At 38.4% G+C, this 7,936-nt stretch overlaps 1 pseudogene; it reads left to right on the forward strand.

Moving 5' to 3' along the window:
• The first annotated feature begins 7 nt into the window (after positions 1 to 7).
• Positions 8 to 7,735, forward strand: LOC140597642 (FAS-associated factor 2 pseudogene; annotated as a pseudogene).
• The last annotated feature ends 201 nt before the right edge of the window (positions 7,736 to 7,936 follow it).

The following is a 7,936-nucleotide window of genomic DNA, read 5'->3' on the forward strand; positions in this document are numbered from 1 at the left end:
AAAATAAACAAACGAAACAAAAGAAAAAAAACCAAACAGCAGGTTTCCCTTTTTAATGGCTGAATAATATTCATATATTTTTTCTTTATTCATCTATTTGTTTATGTATAGTATGTTGTTTCCATGTCTTAGCTATTGTAAATAATGCTTCAATAAACATGGAAATACAGAAATCTCTTTCAGAGAGGGATTTTATTTTATTTTGGTTATGTAACCATAGGGTGGTTGCTGGATCATATGGAGTTCTATTTTTAATTTTTTGAGGAACCTCCATCCTCCATATTGCCTTCCATAGTACCCATATTGAATTACATTCCCAACCAACTTGCACAAGGATTCCCTTAACTTCAAATCCTTGCCACCAGCACTTGTTATCACTTATCTTCCTGATAGCCATTCTGACAAGTATGAGGTAACATTCACTGTGATTTTGATTTGCACTTTTGTGATGATCAGTAATGTTAAGGACATTTTCATGTACATATTGGCCATTTGCATATCTTCTTCAGGGAAAACAGTCTATTCAAATCTTTTACCCATTTTAAATCAGATTGTTTTTTGCTGTTGAATTTTCTTATATATTTTAGATGTTAAGTGCTGTTTGCAAATACCGTTTTCCTTGCCATGGGTTGCTTTTCATTTTGTTGTGCAAGAGTATTTTAAGTTGATATTATCTCACTTTTTTTTTGGTTTTATTGCTTATAATTTTGGTGTCATATATAATGCGTCATTGCAAAGACCAATATCAGGGATATTTTTTCCCTGTTTTTTTCTAAAACTCTTACGGTTTTAGGTCTTGATGTAATTGTTAATCACCTGAAACTAACTGGAATTTAAATAAAACCTTTAAGAAAAGATACCCAAAAAACGAAGCTTGTTTTAAGATATATGTTTCAAGAAATTCGTTTAAGGAAAGTGCAAGTGAGGGACGCCTGGGTGGCTCGGCGGTTGAGTGTCTGCCTTCAGCTCAGGGCGTGACCCAGGGTCCCGGAATCGAGTCCCTCATCGGGCTCCCTGCGGGGAGCCTGCTTCTCCCTCTGTCTGTGTCTGTGCCCCTCTCTCTCGCTCTCGAATAAGTAAATGAAATCTTTTTTTAAAAAGGAAAGTGCAAGTGAGAAACACCATTAAATAAATAAATAAATAAATAAATAAATAAATAAATAAATGTTTAATTATGTCAGCACGTTGATGTTATCCATAGTTCTCCACATTTAAATTTTAGCAATATTGTAGCTAATATAAAAGACTAGGTGGGCATATTGCAACTCTACCCCTTAATGGGTGTGTGACCATACAGAAGCTGCTTAATTACTCATGTGCTTCTTTTTCTGTATGAACAAAACATGAAAATAGACATCTACATTCTATACCTTAGTAGGAATGAAATAGCATAGGTAATATTTACATGAAATAACATAGGTGAGAGCCCCTTCCCCTCCCTATACTGATAGTACTTGGCACAAGCAGGTAGTAAGTAATTGATATATTGTTCCCCTTTGTCTTCTTATGCTCTGTGTCAGAAAAAAACATTCATTGAAGAAAAGTTGTGTTGAGAGAAAGGATCTTTTCAGCAGTATGAGTTTTAGGTAAGACTTTTGTTATACTGTTGGAACTGCAATTAGTGGATGAGAAGGGCTCATACGTACTTAGCTAGTACCGGGCCATCTCTACACCATACTACTGTCTTCTCCACACAATTCCATAACTGCCTCAAAAAAGGAAAGGATATGCCAAACTTTTCTCTTGCTATGAAAAAGTTTTTTTTTTTAAGATTTATTTATTTATTCATGATACACATGGGGGCGGGGGCGTGCAGAGACACAGGCAGAGGGAGAAGCAGGCTCCATGCCGGGAGCCCAATGCGGGACCCGATCCCGGAATTCCAGGATCACGCCCTGGGCAAAAGGCAGGCACCAAACTGCTGAGCCACCCAGGGATCCCCTGAAAAAGTTTTAATTGAAAACCAGGATTCTGGGCTGAATACAGCTTCAGCAGATTCCCCATTAAATTAGAAGGGGTTTTTCATTTAAGTCCTAGTGTTGATATGTCACTATGCTCTGTCACTTTGAAAAGCGATAGTGCTTTGTTATCAGCACTGAGCCCTGACAGGCTTTTGATGTAGACTTAGACTAAAATAGATTGCCAGAATGATGAAGGCGCTGCTTACCTTCTAACACCTCCAGGCTGTGGATGTGGGCAAAGGTGCTGACCTATTGCTCTGTCCAGCCCAGTGGGTTTGATCATCTCCAGCTGAATATTTTCACATTTTAGATTGTAAGTTGAAATTGTAGAAGGGTTGATAGGTTTTCAACAGAAGCATGAATGTTACTGATAGCATATGATTTATGCCATCTAGAGACTTAATTTCTTAGGCAAATTGTTAATAATTAATTCTTGCCCTTTAACTTATACATTCTATTTAGAAAGTCTTTAAAGAAAGAAAACCGTACTTGGTGAGTTATAGAGGAAGTTGGCCTGCCAAAAAACATAGTCATTCCTTGAATTAAACACCATGTGCCAACCTTCTGCCAAGCACTGAGTTAGGTGTTGCAAACAGAAAGACAATTAAGAGTACCCGTCCTCAAGCAGAGAGATATATACAGAGGTAGATACTTATAAAATAATGCAGCAAGTGAAATATTATGCATAGAATATTACTGAAGCACAAAAAGCAATTATCTTGATATCTCTTAGGAAACAGGTAACAGAAATAGTGCATGTGTAACCAGTATCCTTGTTCCTAATGACCAGATCAGCACATTCAATGTATAGCTGAATGTTTAGATTGATATGACATTACCTTTCTTGGCTAGGAACAAGATTTCTCTTAGGAGAGGCTGAACATGCATATTCAAATAGAGTTTGCTATCAGAAAAGTGGAAAGGTTTTTGAGGGCTCAGAATTAGTATTTCTTCTTACATTTGCCACCCCACCCCCAGACACGCACACAGTTTAACTCTCTGTACACCATAGTGTCCCATGCCTTTCTGCTGTTGGCCATATAGAAAATAAATACTTTTTGAAAAAGCTTTGCTCTATAACATTTCCAGGCTCCTTCATGTGGGCTCACTTTTCTACTCAGCATGTTTCTCTACATTAAACTCTGGTAGATATGATAAGCAAGTAGCTAAAGAGCATTTAAAAGAGTTTACACTGTGAATGGAAAAATACAGATTTTACTGCCTTTGTTGCCTTTTAAAACTAAACCTCTTCTTGAATGTATTTGTATAGGATTTTCATAGCCCTCCCCTCTGGAGCAATGTTTTAGCAATGCTGCTCTGAGTTTTAATCACTGGATATTTGTTTTTTTCTTCCACACTAATTTCAAATCACAAACTAACATTCAAATTGAAAACAGTAATAGGTTTACAGTCTTTCAATTTACTTTTAACTTCATGCTATCTAAAAAAAAAAAAAAAAAACTTCATGCTATCTTTTCAGAGCATCTGATCAAGTTTAACACCATTGGATAGTTTAAAACTCAGTTTGCAGTAATCCACAGCCCTCAGAAATATTTGACTTCTACCTAAAAGTAAATAAAGGTAAAAAGTCTCTACATCTTCAATAAAAGTTTTCAAAAATGAATCAGCCACATGTTTTGAGTCCCATCTCTGTGAGCAAATTTCCAGAATAAATCATTTCTGGGCTTGGCTGAATTCCAGAGCACTGCAGGTCTCAGTCCAGAGGGCTGCATATATATGCAGATTGGCCATTCAAAGTTAAGGAAATACCTGCTTTCTATATTTATAGATGCTGCCACTTATATTTTGCATTTTATATGATCATTTCCTTGTCTACCTTAAACTATTAAGTTCATGAGTATGGGAATCTCTTCATTGTATTTCCAGCCATAGCTCACTCAGTACCTAGACCAACAGTAGGCACTCAAGGAATACCTGCTAAATCGCCAAATCCCGTGTTTAGGACTGTGAGTGAATAATGGGAACAGAGTTGTACTCAGATGTTAAAGATGACTTCGTATATATTGATCCCTAGATATATGAAGTCAAAAATAACAACAATAAGGAGGGCTTAGATAACTAAAAGTGTTCCTAGAGTAGTATAGCAAATAGGTTCCAGGGAGCTTCATGGACGCTTTCCCCTACCTCACTTATTAACTGGCATTAAGGTAGGAATGTATAGCACAATGCTTCCTTTAAGCAACAAACTTTCAGAAGTATTGCTCCAAGACACAACTCACATAGCAAATAAAGTATAATGTCTTAGAATGGTCTTTAGGACCTGAATTTCTAATTGAGATCTTGTTTTAACATTTTCCTAACTCACACACACACACACACACACACAAACAGGGCATATGCAATATATACTTCTGTGTGTGTAGGTATATATATAAGAAATAGCAATGCTATCTATATACAATTGATACATATACTAATATATATGAGTAACTATATATTTATACATTATATAAGTAACATGTTTGTAATATTTAAATATTACATATGTGATATCTATGTAATACAAACTTATTTATTATAGAAGTCATAACTAAGTTATTAAGCTGTTATCCCTTTTGACAATAAATATCATCTCTCTTGGTCTTACTTACTCTCTATTTCCCAGTTGGGCTTTTAGGCATTTGATGGTGAGAGAATGAGTTAATTTTACCTCTCTAAACAAAGCCAACTGGGAAATGGCTTGGATGCCACCATGGAGGTAATAGAAGATGCCCAATTTTGGTAAATAAAAAACATGTGACTAGATGTCTCCTCATTATTTCAATATTGTATAAATAATACTCTTAAAAATATCAAACAGATCATAAGAATATCTTATAATATTTCAACTCCAATTTTATAGAGAAACACAAATTGTAGCTGTCAGAATGATCCTCTTTCCTAAGCAAAACAACTAACGTAGCAACAAGGTGTATGAGGAGATCAGCAATTTATAAAAGGACTACCTTTTGCTTCTAGTTTTAAATTCTTCACTGGGTCAAACTGTGACTTCATGGCTACTTATTTAATGTGTGTTTGTGTGCATAGGTCTGTGTTTTCTTTCCAGTTATGTTGCCAGTTTATTCAGCAATTTTACCATTTTGACAAAGCTTATGGATTTAAGACGTTTTATAGCAGAATTATTTATTATGAACAAAGTTTCATCTTAATAAAGATGTACTTGTATGGACAAGTACATTTTAATTTTTTCAAGATACATTAATGAAAAAATATTCTGGATCTGTTTTCATTCTTTCTTTTATTCTACACTCCTTCCCCACAAAAAAGTATGCACATATACATAATTATTTTTTACATAATTATTAAGACAAAATTAATATGATTCAGTCAGAGTTCAGGTATGACATTTGTTAATTCATATGGCTAGTGCTCGAAAGGAAATATTATTTATATAAAGGTAGTCTTATAGGGCTAAGCAACAAAAGAAAACCGAATTGAATATGGCAAATAACATGGAATTAAGTACTGTTTCAAGCGTAATTTTTTTTTAAATGTGGTCATTCTGCACTGTTATTCATTCTGTTCAAAGAAAAAGCAACCTTGAGTAATGTATTTTTAAAATCAGCAACTTAATTAGAGGAAAATTTTTAAACAGGCAAAACAAAACAAAACACCCAGAGTATGAAAATCAAAACAGGAAATTACGTTACAATAAGAGGTAATCAAATCATTCCTTTAAGAAGCGTAGAGGCGGCGGCCAAATGGCAGCGCCTGAGGAGCCGGATATAACCCAGGAGCAGACAGAGAAACTGCTGCAGTTTCAGGATCTAACTGGCATAGCAACTATGGATCAATGCTGCCATCCCTTGGAACAGCATTACTGGGACATAGAGGCTGCTGTACAGGACCGATTGAATGAACAAGAGGGTGTGCCAGATGTTTTCAACCCACCTCCATCCTGACCCCTGCAAGTTAATACAGTTGAGCACAGGCTCTACAGTTAGGCTATTGCAAGACCACAGCCAAGGGGGCTGCCTGGATGGGGTTATTACTTAATAATGCTTCCATTCCGATTTACCTACACAATACTTGATATATTTAGGTTTGCCCCTCGCAGCTGGGTCACTGACCCCGTTGGGGACATTGTTTCATTTATGCTCTCTTTTGAAGAGAAATATGGGAGGGCACACCCTGCCTTCCACCAGGGAACGTACAGCCAGGCACTTAACGATGCCAAGCGGGAGCTTTGGTTGCTTTTGGTTTGTCTTCATGGAGATGATCCCCAGGACTCCGATGAGTTCTGTTGCAACACACTCTGGGCCCTGAAGTTATTTCCCTAATAAACACTAGGATGCTTCGCTGGGCATGCTCCGCAAATAAACCTGAGGGATATAGGGTCTTGCAGGGTTTAGGAGGGAACACCTATCCATTCCTGGCCTTGATTATGCTGAAGGATCAGAGAACGACTGCAGTGGGACCCGATGACCTTATTAACCAGCTGACATGTATCATGGATGCAAACCAGACTTACCTCGTGTCAGAACGCCTTGAAAGGGAAGAACGAAATCAGACCCAGGTCCTGCGACAACAGAAAGACGAGGCCTATCTGGCCTCTCTCAGGGCTGACCAGGAGAAGGAAAGGAAGACACGGGAGGAGCCAGAGCTGAAGGGGCGCAAGGAGGAGGAGGAGGTGCAACAGCAAAAGTTGGCAGAGGAGAGAGGTGCGCGGAATCTACAAGAGGAAAAGGAGGGGAAGCTGCAGTATCTGCCCCCAGAGCCTTCCCCTGATGACCCTGAAAGTGTCAAGATCATTTTCAAATTAGCCAATGATTCTCGAGTAGAGAGATGATTCCACTTTTCACAGTCTCTAACAGTAATCCATGACTACTTCTTCTCCTTGAAAGAAAGCCCTGAAAAGTTTCAGATTGAAGCCAACTTTCCCCGGCGGGTGCTGCCTTGCATCCCTTCAGAGGAGTGGCCCAACACCCCCACACTTCAGGAGGCCAGACTTAGCCACACAGAAGTTCTCTGTTCAGGACCTGAAAGATGAATGACATTTTTCTTCCCTCTCCCCTCCTAATCCCTAAAAGAAATGGAGAAACAAACAAACAAACAAAAACCGAGAGAGAAATTCATATTATTATTATAATACAATATTTTTTTTAAGATTGCTGTATCCTAAGGGAGGATCAGAAACCATGCAGCCCAAAAGAGTCACCACCTGTGTGTGTGTGTGCGAAGGTCAGCAGTGAACGTTCCCACTGGCAAGCCCACCCTTCCCTACTGCCTCTGCACCACACACCTTCCAAAGAAAGGTCGAAGGACTTCGACCCAGTCATTGTCCCAACTGGGGAAGGGGACATTCCCACTAGTTCTCATTCATCCTTGCTTTTATGAAAAATAAAAGTGGAAAAAAACATCTATCAACCAGCTACTACTGCAGCATCTCCTGACGACTTGCTTCTCCCACCACCAGAGAAGAGGCACAGAAGAGAGATGTTCCTTGAACTTCCCACATTTTATGAATAACTTCTAAATGTTTTTTGTTGCTTTGTAATGACCAAAGGAATGAGACTGACAATGTTGTGCCCCTAAGTAATAAGCAGGTCAGCACAAGGTGGGTGCAGCCCAAAATAGTCAGTCCTGCTCTGCTTGTCCAGGGGTAGGGGGTTTTGTTAAATTTCCTGAGTCCCACAACATAGCTGGGTTTTTTTTTTTTAACTTTATTTGATAAAGAGCCAATTCTTAAGCCCATGAATTCATGCTCTGGGCTCCTTAGCCCACAAGAGTGTAATAAAGGTGACCTGGGCTGGTTTGTGCTTATTTTTGCCATTGTCCCTCTCACATTCCTAGAGAGGTTGTTCTTTTTGGTCCAACTCTTGCTGTCCTTTCTTACCATCTATGCGCCTCGCTTGGAGTATTGGGAGAAATCTGGAGTTCATTGCCCCACAAAGTCTCTGTACAGATATCCCCATATATGCAGTGTGAACTCTGTGTATACTCATTAACTGCAG

This window comes from Vulpes vulpes, unplaced genomic scaffold (assembly GCF_048418805.1).
Source record: "Vulpes vulpes isolate BD-2025 unplaced genomic scaffold, VulVul3 u000000868, whole genome shotgun sequence".
NCBI classification, from domain to species: Eukaryota; Metazoa; Chordata; class Mammalia; order Carnivora; family Canidae; genus Vulpes; species Vulpes vulpes.